Raw genomic sequence first — 12177 nt, forward strand, 5'->3', positions numbered from 1 at the left:
TCATTCTGCAAAATATTCCAACCTATTTTAACTGGTGATATGAATGCAAAATATGTGACAAGCTGTAAAAGTCATGGGTTTATTTTCAGGGAGAAAACAAATATCTCGCGTTTAGAAATGGAACGTCTGCGGAAGCCTGTGACATATCTAAATAATAAAAGCTGCAGCACAATCCACAAAAGAATATATTTCGTCTTACCAAGTGAGGTGCCCAACTCCCGTTCATCTAGTAGGAAGCGAAGCGGCGTGTCTTGTCCCGGTGAGAACAGTGATATGGAGAAAACAAAAAAAAAACAAAGATGCGCTGAAGATGATATATCCTCAGTTCTGCTGTGTCACTTGACAGAAAATCGACCGCGGTAAAAAAAAAAACTCCTTCTCTCTCTGCAGAGATTCCTCTGTGCTCTCTCTCGTCCCTCCGGAGCCCTGCGTGCTATTTCTGCCCCACAGAGAAGCGCTCTGTGCCGGTGGCTCCTCGGCGCACGGTTTGTAATCGGACACCGCTCTGTCGCGCTGCGCCACAAACAATGTGCCTCCGCTTTTGGGAGGGGGGACCGGAAAAAAAAAAAAGAAAAACCCAACCCCAAAAACAAAACTGTCCTTCAACTGAGACACTAAGAGCGTGCGCACGAATAACCAAACGGAGTGGACGTGGGCAATGTGTCCAATGCTGCTCTCAGTCACAGCTGCGCATCTCTTGAGCAGGGTTTTGATGGCTGAGGAGTGCGCCCCCACTTTGCGCGTCCAGTCCAGCAGCGAGGAGAGACGTGGCAGCGGCGCACAGCTGTCCTGCAGGTGGAGAAGAGGAATACAGCCCGCTAACCGCTGGAGCTACAAGTGGGATGAGTGAGATTTGTACAAGTTTTTGAGCTATTTTGACATCTTTCCTCCTCAATGCAATATGGCGCTCCAGCAGTTGAATTCTCCTGTGGTGTGTCTCTGCCAGGGAGGTCAGAGGTCAATATCAGCCTCAGAAAACCACCCACCCATTGAGTATTTCTTATTTGCAAGTGATTCTTGGAGTCTTAAGCTACATTTTGATGTATAACCCTTGTTATGGACATTAAAACCCCCTCATTTTAAAGTCGTTTCACCTGCAAAATCTTCAAAACTGTGCTCTCTGTAAGGATTCAGATTCAAGGACGCTTAAGCAGAGATGAGCTTACTGAAAGTGGGGCTTGAACCCTCTCATGCATATCTGTAACCACTGACATCCAGCTGTCAAAGAGTTTTAATAGAGAAATTAAGCAGTAAAGAAAGGTTCATTGTTCCATTCATCTTTATTTTGAAAAACAGCAAATTGATCTTATTTAGAAAGTAAATATGTCATGTCTCATCTGAGTGTGTGCATGTGTGTGTGCGTGTGTGAGAGAGAGAGAGAAGAGGGGGAGCGAGATAGAGAGTGGCAGCCCTACGTTTCTGTGCCTTTGTGTGTTTTAATAGTGACATCCCCAGTTCAATTACCTATTTATCCCCCGGTGAATGAACGCAGCCTCTATCAAGCTCCAACAGCCCAAAGAGTGTCGTACACAGCTTTAGGGCTTCAACAGCAAGTGTGTCTGTCTTTTTGACAGACACATAGCGAAGTCAACAACAGCCTGTTAATACGCCTCTTCCTTCAATGGGAACGTGCCTTAGTGAATGCCTCAGCTCCTGTATACCCGCATCTAAATTCAAATCAGGTAATTTTCATAAAAATGTTGCTACCCACGATGGTGGGGAAGTAAAGCTGAGATTTACATTTCAAGTGGCCTCCGTGCAACTCTGGGAAATGCGTGGGTAACCTTTTCCTTTCTCTTGTTGCACAGGGAGACACAAAGGGAGCAGATCTGCTTTCTTAAAATATCAGAACAGATTGGAAGGAGATGTGGCACGCCAAAGGCGGTGACAAATATAATGAAGAAAGTAAGAAAAAAAACTATGAACTAAGTTAGATACAACAAACTGTCTTTGCACTTAGGTCAACTGTTTAGAAAAACCAGCCATCAAATAATTTCATCCTCTCAAAGTGCTTTGACCTCCAGAACTTTTTCTCAGAGCTTCAGGAATTTCAGACTCTCTTTTTACTCCGCATGGTTTGCTCTCTCGTACAATAGATGTTTTGCTTGCTCACAGGCAAAAGCATAACCCACAGAGCTCCAGCTAAAATTCAGACCGAGGCTTCAGCTGTTTACGCTGCACCAAGCGAGCAAGTTTCAACGGTAAAAACAATGCAGTGTCTTTGAATGAGCCATCAGACTCAGTGATGGATGGTTTTGAGTACATTAGTTCATGATGGGAGGCCTGAGACAGAATGAATCAAACCCACACTGGCATTCAAGCGTCCTCTGGTGTTTGAGTGTGCGTGTGTGTGGCCACCTTTGTTGCTCAGCATTCCTGTTTTGATGTCAGGCAAACGAACTGAAGTTGCCAGGCAACCACAAAAAATTCAGTTTCAGAAGGAGCCTCCTATATTTCACCTGGTCATATAAGATCTCAGTAGGGTGTATTTGTGTGTGTGCAGGTGTGTGTGGCTGTGTGTGGCTGTGTGTGTGTGTGTGTGTGTGTGTGTGTGTGTGTGTGTGTGTGTGTTTATATAGTGTTTCATCTCAGCTTTTTGAACAAATGGGGTTTCATTTTTTTTTTAACTCTACTGCAGTGACCAAACAGTATTTTCAAAGTAATGTCATAATGAAAGAAACTGAAGGCCAATTTTTATATGTACAGGAAAAAAGGCATATACGGGAAAAATACACCAATTTGAGAATATTCTGTGGCTATATTCCATTGTTCCTTCTTGTGGATGTGTGCATCTATTGTGGCTGGTGTGCGTGTTTGTGTGTGCCTGTATATAGTGATGGAAGGAGATACTAACAGCAGGCCAACCTCTTGCTTTTGGTGCCAAACCTCAGTTGACCGTAGCCGAGCCCCCAAATCCCTCTCTCAAACAGGCCATCTGTCATGCAGTTTCTCTACTGTTTCAAGCCTCAGGTCAGCTCACACCTTCCAAACACAGCAAGCCAAACAGCCAGCCATTGGGATATGCAAAACACACACTGGCTCACTGACACATAAATGCAACATTTTTCACATGTGGGTGTTCGAGATACGGGCACACTCTGATGCTCGCACACATGCATGATTGTGCAAGAATGACTGTCTATTTAGAGGGGTGAGAGCACAGGTGAGTGAGAGAGAGAAGGGGTCATTTCCCAGGAGAGGAAGAGCTGGGGAAAGATAGATAGAGGGAGGAAGAGTATGAAAAGACAGCAAGGGTGAGAGAGAGAGAAAAGCTGGCCAGCTGTGAAAGACTGCAGTCATTCCTCACTCTCAGCTCCATACCTGCAGACTCAATGAGCCATCCCACGCTGCAGCAGGGCCAAAGCCATGCGATTTCTCAGGCTTACTCAGCCTTACTGCGCCCCTGCAGCAGCAGCATCCAGGGCCTTGTAGTGCCAGGACTCCACAAAGTCTACTTCCATTGCCACGCTCCACGGGAGGAAGGATTGGACAATGATGCCGTAACTGTCACAGTGTCAGAGGAAGTATGTCTGCGACAGCGGGGACAGCAGTTCTGGAGGTGACAGACTCAGCAAAAGTGGGGTAAGTTTCTGTAGGTGCTAATTTATCAACGCATGATCTGAGATAATACCTACTGACACCCCCCACATCTTTTCTTAATGCTTGTATCATGGGGCATGACAATGACGGTCTGATGGTTAGTCCACCACTTTGGTCCAAACTGAAATATCTCAACAACTACTGGCTGGATTTCCATAAAACTTAGAGTAGACATTCATGGTCCCCACATGATGAATCCTAATGACTTTGGTGATCGCCAGACTTTTCCTTAAGCGCCACCAGCAGGTGGACATTTCCTGTTTTTTTGTGAAATATCTCATCAACTACTGAATGGACTGCCATGATATTGGGAGCAGATATTCACGTTCTCCTCAAGATAAATTACAACACCTCTGGAGATCCCTTTCTCTTTTCATCTAGCACCATAATCAGGTCAAAACTTTTATTTCTTCAATACTTTCTCACATGCAAAATTACTGACAACAACAATGTCAACAAACATGATAAACATCATATTAACATTACATATCTGCTAAACATCTTAGTACCTCGTGTTTGTCATTGCCATTGGCATTCCGCGCGTGCCATCAGCATGACTGGCTCTTCGTATCTGTCATAAAGTAGAGTACTCCACGGATTGAAGTTTATACTCCCTTTTCTCACTTATAACATCATAATGGAAGTTTACTCCATCTTCATCTTATTCTTATGGGTCTGTTTGGTCCACCTAGCCTGCTACAATGCAGTGTAGAGGTATGATAGAGTGTTTTTGGGGCCCCAGTCCGTCCAAAGGTAGTGAATGAATGGACTGCATGAGATAATGAAATGCAGCACCAGAGTCCAGGGGGGTCATCTTTCTCGCTTTCTGCCTAGATTCTGGCTGGCTGTATTTGTCTTTGTCCTCCCCTCTATGGCCCATGATGGATAGTAAAAAGAATATGGCTGATGGTGAGAGTTTCTTTTTCTACTCTTCTTCTTTTTTAGTGTCTTCTTTTTTTTCGATCACCATTAGCGAAGTGGCAAAGTTAAGGGCTGGAAAGATGAACTCTGTGAAATTCAATCATGGGAATTGAAGGTTTGGAGGCGTGAGGTCTTGGCCCCATGGGCAGTTTAGAGATTGCTTCAGATTAATTAATGTCAAAATGGAGAGGGTGAGGCTGTAGAGGACAATTATGTATGTGACTGCTGGCCACGGTGTTTGCCATTCACAGTAAAGAGAGCAGTCTGCTGATTTTCCTCAGTGTTAAGAAGATATTTTATTCCCAGTCAGTAATTTTGAGAAGCCCAAAGCAATTTAAGTGAAGATAAAGTAGGCAAAAGCTACCCATGGCTAAATGGATAGAAAAATAAAGCCACTTATGTAAGTACTCAAGGCGTGTATAATCCAGAGAAACCACAGTGGGGAAAACTAGCACCATCTCCTGTGCATTGTAATCTTCTGAAGGCAGACCCGGAGTTAGAAGGGGAATACCACTCAATTAAAGAATTCTTATTTCATTTATAAAGCTTGAAATAGTCCAGTCAAAACATATATGAACCACCATATGACATCTACTGTGTATTGTGTGTGTGATTGAGCTTAACATATGCGTTTTTAAAGAGAATCTTGTATTACTATGGCAATGCTATCAGCTAAAAATATAAACTTATCTGCAAAAAAATCCTCCTCTCGTCACAGCCACTTTCCCACTTCCACTTCATTCTCAGTGGACATTTACATCCCAGATTAAACAGACAAATAAACTGTTCGCTGCTCCACAGGAGACCAAAGTGATTCACCAACACTGACCAAACTGTCTCAAAGAAACTGGAATAAATCCTGCAATTTCTAACTCAGCAAAAAGTCATTTGTTTCTTTCATCACCATCTAATGTTTCAGGGTGACTTCACTGGCCTCTCGCTGCATGGTATTGTCTGTTCTCTCAATGTACAATGTCCTCACTAACTGACATCACAGACTTCACGCACTCCAGTATTACATATACAAACACTACATCAATGAATATGCATGGGCACAGCCATGCACACAGATGTGCAGGACATGCTTTGTGCCTTTATCTTTCTCGCTCACACATGCAAACACAGGCCCGACCAATGCAGAGGGAGTTTGTATTTGTGTGAACCGTGATGCACCCTGAGCAGGTGTGCACGGGAAATCAAGATTGGTCTTCTCGCTACGCTGCATTTCTATCTCCAGAGTTTTGGAAACCTTGATTTATGTGTGCTCCTCAGGTCTGCAGAGGAAACAAAAAATGTCAGAAATCTGAGGGGCTAGACTAATGGATATATACAGAGACTGAAGAAACTGAAGAACTTTGGAAGAAATGTTTAACTTACATATAAATATGTATGCTGTTGATAAATGTACGTGTCTCTGATTATTTTTTTATACATTAGATAACACTGACTTTCATGAACCGCCCCATTAAATGAAGGAAAATCACCAGCAAGGTTGAGAACAGAAGCCAAAACTTTCATTAACTGATAATAGTCATGTACAATACAGGGATATTATCGTTTCTTATTATTCTCAGTTCCTGTTTGTAATGAGCCTGTGATATGGTACAAGAACTCATTAGAAGGAAGGCACCATTGGAAATACAGACATCCATCATCTCTGCACGTCTCCTGTAAGGGCTAACTGCAAAGAACTGTAACACACCATTCTTTTCATGAGAAACAAGCTTTGTTGACAAGCAAGGAGATGCTTGGGTAATTGTCTTTGCTTCATTTTAGACAACTTAATTAATTTCAATTACTAGCAGCTCTCCAGTTGGGGTTAGAATTCAACTCTGGACCCGGCTGTACAGATGAGGTAGAGTCTGATATTTATTTTTCTGCTCATCAAAGATGTACCTGTACGTTGGGGTGACGACCTACCTGCAAGTATATTTAGACAGACTTCCCTCTGAAGTTGTCTTAAGAGCTGCTCTGCCTACAGATCGAGAGAGTGAGCTCATGAGAGTAGAGCTGTCTTTATACAGTAGAATGGGAGACTTCAAAATGGCATTATAGGATGGAAGCAACTGCTTGTTTTTAGGAAATTTAGGACACTTGGCAAAAAGGAAGAAACTCTTTTGCTTTGGCTTTGAACATGCCTTTTTTTCACCCCCACCTCCCGGAGTCACTTTCACCTTTTTCCATCTTTGAGGCATGCCTTTGGACAAGATGAAAGCAAATGTCTGAACACTCCAGTCAGGGTACATTAACAAACTATATGGAGACAGCGCATGTGAAGTAAAGTGCCTCTAAAAGCTAAAAATAAGAGACTACCAACAGTTTATAATGGCGCTGGCCAGATTGCACGCTTCTGCACTAAACTGAAAAAGCGTCATCAGATGGTGGAAGAAGATTTTTAAAAGAAACATACTCTGGTGAGCAGAGAGGTGTGACTGTGGTAAGTCACACGATATGCACTGCTTAATAACGAAGTCACGTAATTAATCAATTCTGGTAATTGGTAATAGACTCAGAGGTGGTGACACTGCTAACAACTATATGAGGTCTTATGTCTGTCTAAAATCCTGACCTATTTTTTCTTTTTTTAATTTAAAGTTTTTTTCTGAACTCTCTCAGTGATCAATGTGAAACCTATAAAGAGAATAGTCATTCTTATTCTGTCACTGGGCTAACTTCAGTTAAATAATAGTGAAATTAAAATATGCCCCAAAATACGCCCTAGGCGGCCCCCGGAACCCAGGTTGAGAATCACTGATCTAAGGTACAATCACTGTGAACTATTTAGTATTATGTCATGAACCAAAGTATTGAGCAAACTGAAATTTGAACCTGATGATGGTGCTAGATGAAAAGTAAAGAAATCACCAAAATTGTTACAATTCATCCAGAATATCTAATTGGCATTGCAATCCATCCAATAGTGTCTGGGATATTTCACACAAAACCACAGGAAAAGTCAGCAAGATCATCAACATTATCAGGATTCACCATCTGGGATTCATGAATGCCTTTACAAAATGTCATGCCAATTCTTTCCAGCAGATGATCAATGAGATATTTCAGTCTGCCACTGGATTCAGATATCTTGACCTTGAGAATTCCTGAATAAATCAAATGTAACCAACTAGTTATATCTACAACATAATTACACACTATGATAAACCAGAGAAGACATTTCAGCTCACAGTCTACACTACTTAAAAATAAGGTTAAAGCCTGGAGGGGGAGCATCAGTCAGTGAAGATGTCGATGATATGAGATGATATTTGCAGCTTGCAGTGAAAAGCTGCTTTTATGTTGCAATATTCAGTATTAGATCTTGAGCAGCTTTTTTGAGCAATAACAGCCTCTACAGCAATTAGTCATACATCGGCTTCCTCGGCACTCAGCAGTGTTCAACACCTAATGGAGACTGTTCCATATGTTAGACATTTTGTTAACTGATGCCAGGAGATAAATGCCGTTCTGGTCTTCATGAATGCTAGAGGTATAGCTTCTGGGTTTTTTAAAGGTATTATACAGCAGTGTGAATCATGCAGGAGATAGATCAGAGAATATTACTAGCTGTTTGCAACAGATTTAACGAATTAAATATTTATTTCCTCCCAATCCATTATTAATTTAGACGTTCATCAGATGTCGAGGAGAGTCAACAGCAGTAATGGAGGGCTTCTAGAGACATTCATTCTCAAGCCGATCATGTTCAGATATTTTTATTCCCTTTCATTAGACTAGAATGCGTTCTATTGCCCTCTATGGTGATAACTTTGCAGAAATTATCTCTGCAAGTGTACATTTTAAGCAGCCAAATGCTAATTATTTCTTAATTGTATGCTTGAAAGCTTTCCCTTAGGAAGGGCACTGATTTCCCAAGTGTGACCTCTTGGTTGGAATAGGCAACAGACTGAATAAACAGCCTGACTTTGGTGCTTTGTCGAGCCAAGTGCACACTTTTCACTTCAGCAACACATGTATTACCATAATAGCTACATGGGGCCCAATCAACCCCCTGATTGATTGGTTAATTGCTCAGAATCCCTCAACTGTACCCCAATGACCGACTGGTGTCGCCTTAGGGATTGTGGGATTTGTGTCAACATTTTCCCATGCCGTCTCATTCATTCCCTCTTTCTGCTACTCTTCTACAGAGCGTGAAGCATGAGATTGGATTTACAGTGTAATGGAATAAAGCACATTGTTTCTCATCTGTGAGAGAGGAGGATAGAGCCGATAAAGCCCCCGACTTGCCCAGCTGGAAAGTTGATCAAAAGCTGCGCATACAGGAAGGAAGAATTGTGTTTGCCTTGCCCTCTTGTTAAGTTTACTCCCCGCAAAACAGAACATCTTTGGGTTTCTTGGCGCTGTTGCTATCGATTTGCTCTGCTGTCATATGCTGGGTATTGGAAGAAGAGTAGGAGTGAATAAAAGAGGTCATCATCAAGAGATCAAAGGCTCTAATGTGACAGGAGTAGTGTGTTCTCCAAGAAGCTTGTCATGCAATTTTGTATAGAAATAGACATGATGAAATTCATACTCCTTGGTTTAGGTCATTGTTGTGGCAGCTGTGATGAAGATTATTCAGCATTCTTGGCATCCATGCCATCCCAATGTGAAACTTAATCAGGAGGGTGAAATTATCTGCTTTTCTTTAAAATCTAGAGAATGTCCATTTTTCTCTTTGACTCCCACCCTTTATTTTCATTCACCGACTTTCAGCTCAATGAATAGAGTGCCATTATCAGTTAATTAACTCTTATCTGCTTTACTGTTACAAGAACACTTTCCTGTGTCACACCGAAGCATAATCTGCTTAAGTTACAACGTCGCTGCTACCATCTCTTACCACAACTTTACTTTTATTTCCATACGCATGAGGTAAAAGAACAGACAAGAACATCTATTTGTTCAGGTTGAAGCAATGAGAGTGGAAGGTCAGGCTAGATGTAATTAGTCAGAATCCTGATGACTTCTTTTGGAAACTGGTGCTGGTAGTCTGTCGCTCAATTTATGCTCTTGACTTTTCAGTTGCTCTTCATCAGTGTGATACTGCAGAAGTTAATCACTATCTCGTTACAGAGTACAGCACTTGGATGAAGGCTGCAGGTGCCACAGTCTGGAAATAATGTAATAATAACAATGGAAATTAGCATTTTAATGCATTTTAATTACATTATAATGGGTTGGGCTTCGGTCCATAACAGTGTAAATGAGACATAGAGTAAGTCTAGTCCTTTACCTGATTCGTTGTGTAACAAAACACTGAACAATAGCTTTGAAATAGCACTGGGGCTAGTCTAATGAGAAAATGGGAAGTCCTGACGTTTTTAAACAGAAAACTCTGGCTTGATTCAATCTTAGAAGAAAGACGGTAAACAGAGTTTCTAGCAGCTTTATTCCAACAATTAACTTGTGCCAAGACTGTGAAATCAGTTAGCATTATGCCTTGCAAATCCTTGAAGAGAGGAGTATGGTGTGTGTAGAGGAGCCATACTACACACTATGGCTCTATGTCGGTCTGTTGGTTGGACATTGATGATTCTCAGAAGATGAATCCTTATGACTTTGCTGATCCCCTGACTTTCCCTCTAGTGCCACCATAAGGTTGCCAATAAAATTAGGTGCAGACATTAATGTTGGAGTCAGTCATTCTGGAGAAAAACAGTTGATTGTTGAGTGTGGTCAAATACCCACATGTTGGCAACCCATAGTGATCTGTGAGCACAAATGCCACCTGTTCTGTTGCTTACTTTGTTGGTTTCCCTTTTACCATAAACCAAAGAATAAGACTCACCAGTCATCTTTCTCTGGAAAGACTGATCCCATCTTTAAAGGAACATTTGTTGACAATCCTCCGATCTTGGTTTATGACAAAAAACCTGTAAACTCGCTAAACTAGGATGGTGAACATGGTAAATATTACACCTGCGAAATATCGGCATGATAGCATTGTCACTGTGAGTGAGGAGGATTAGCATTTAGCTCAAAGTACCTCTGTGTCCACACACAGAGCCACAACAAATGTGTGCCAACGCATACATTAGATGTTTTCAAGTTATTCACTGTGAAGATTTTCTGTTTTTCTTTGCCACATATGATAGGATATTGAATATATTTGTTCTGTTGGGGAGGCCAAACAAGAAATGTGAAGATTTAACCTTTTGCTCTGAGAACTTGTGACATTGTATAGAGCAAATTTTCAATTGGTTAATTGTAAAAAAAAAAAAAACCTGTAGATGAATTAATAATGATTGTAATTGTTACATGCATGCTGCTGATTGTTGTATGTTATGTTTAAATATGATAAAGGTGATATTTCTTTTATTTAGATGGTATTAAAAGACAAACACAAAGTAGATTAATAACAGACAAACTTGAAGAAACTTCACCACTCACCAGATCCCATAGCATGCACCCCCATATTGTCTGCTATAATATTCTAAATAGATGTAAAAGGTCGACCAAACAAAGACAGATGCTGACAAATCATATCTTTTTATCTCATATCTTATTTGACAGAATCTTTCACATCAGCAGAGTTGGCCAACATGCCACATCAAAGTGCGTGTAGGAGTGGACGTGTCCATCCTAATTAGTATGACAGAGTGCTGATCTGTGAGTGATCTGACAACACAGACAACACACACACACACACACACACCTTGAGCCCAAATCTAATTCCCTGCTGTCTTCACACACACGTTCCAAGCATATCCCTGGCAATGAAAGCATGAACAATCTTGGCACGATCAAACTCATTAAAATACATAGAAGCTGATGTGTAAATACACACACACAAAGCCCAGCTGTACTTTTGTGACATTCCTACACACGCACACAATCAAAGGCTATTCCTGGTGATTGCTGCATGAGCAGTCTTGGCACATAGAGTTGAATTCTGCATAGTCAATGAATGGGTCCGACTGCCTGTCATCTTCAGTGGACTCACACTTCAAGCCTGTAAGTTGTTTTTCTGAAGGAGCTCCAGTTACTCAGCAAGTAAAGTTTGGCTCAAACATCAGGATTCAATTAAAATGTAAATTCTTGCTAAGCTGATAAACGGGGACAACAGCGCTCTCAGTTCCTCAGGCGCCAGACAGTAGGCGTGTTTCTGCAACAAGTGGTTGTGCGGGACAGCAGGTGAGCAATGAGGCCCAGCAGGCAAAAGGGGGAATTAACATAAGGTCAGAGGTGGGTAGGATTGAGGCCATTCAGAGGGATTTAGAGACTGGTCTCGTCTCTGCTGTTTCCTCTTTGTTTCCTGCACATCACGTATCTTCTGTTTGTTGCAAGCATTTGTCTGGTGTATTGACAGCTCCCAGAAAAACTCAATCTGCTCTGTACCTGCACCTTTGAAGTTTTTCTGCAAACTGTACAAGCGGAGAAACATTGTTTGCAGGGAGCTGACACACTTTTTTGACTCGTGATAGTTTAAAAAAAAAAATGCACGTCACGTCAAAAACCCAAAACGCTGAAGGGCAAACGCAACACTTTGGAACGCTGAATCCAGACAAGAATTACTACATCTCTGCAAGTCAAATACATTATTTCCAAACCATCTCTGCAGCAACTCTCAGCTGATTTTTTACAGTGCTGAAGGAACAGTGGTGGGACAGATGAATGGTTTTGCTTCACAGGCCAATGCTGAGGCGAGCTGCA

At 41.7% G+C, this 12177-nt stretch overlaps 1 protein-coding gene across 3 annotated transcripts in view; it reads right to left on the reverse strand.

The window, feature by feature from the left end:
• sema5a (sema domain, seven thrombospondin repeats (type 1 and type 1-like), transmembrane domain (TM) and short cytoplasmic domain, (semaphorin) 5A) overlaps positions 1-707 on the reverse strand; it is a 119124-nt gene extending 118417 nt beyond the window's left edge. For 2 of the 3 annotated variants that reach the window (XM_051410955.1, XM_051410956.1), the window contains exon 1: positions 200-707. The gene's annotated coding sequence lies outside the window, so the exon portion shown is untranslated. The remainder of the gene's footprint in view (positions 1-199) is intronic. The other variant, XM_051410954.1, reaches the window with a different exon arrangement.
• Between the last annotated feature and the right edge of the window lie 11470 nt (positions 708-12177).

The sequence above is a fragment of the Dicentrarchus labrax genome, unplaced genomic scaffold, assembly GCF_905237075.1.
Source record: "Dicentrarchus labrax unplaced genomic scaffold, dlabrax2021, whole genome shotgun sequence".
NCBI lineage: Eukaryota > Metazoa > Chordata > Actinopteri > Moronidae > Dicentrarchus > Dicentrarchus labrax.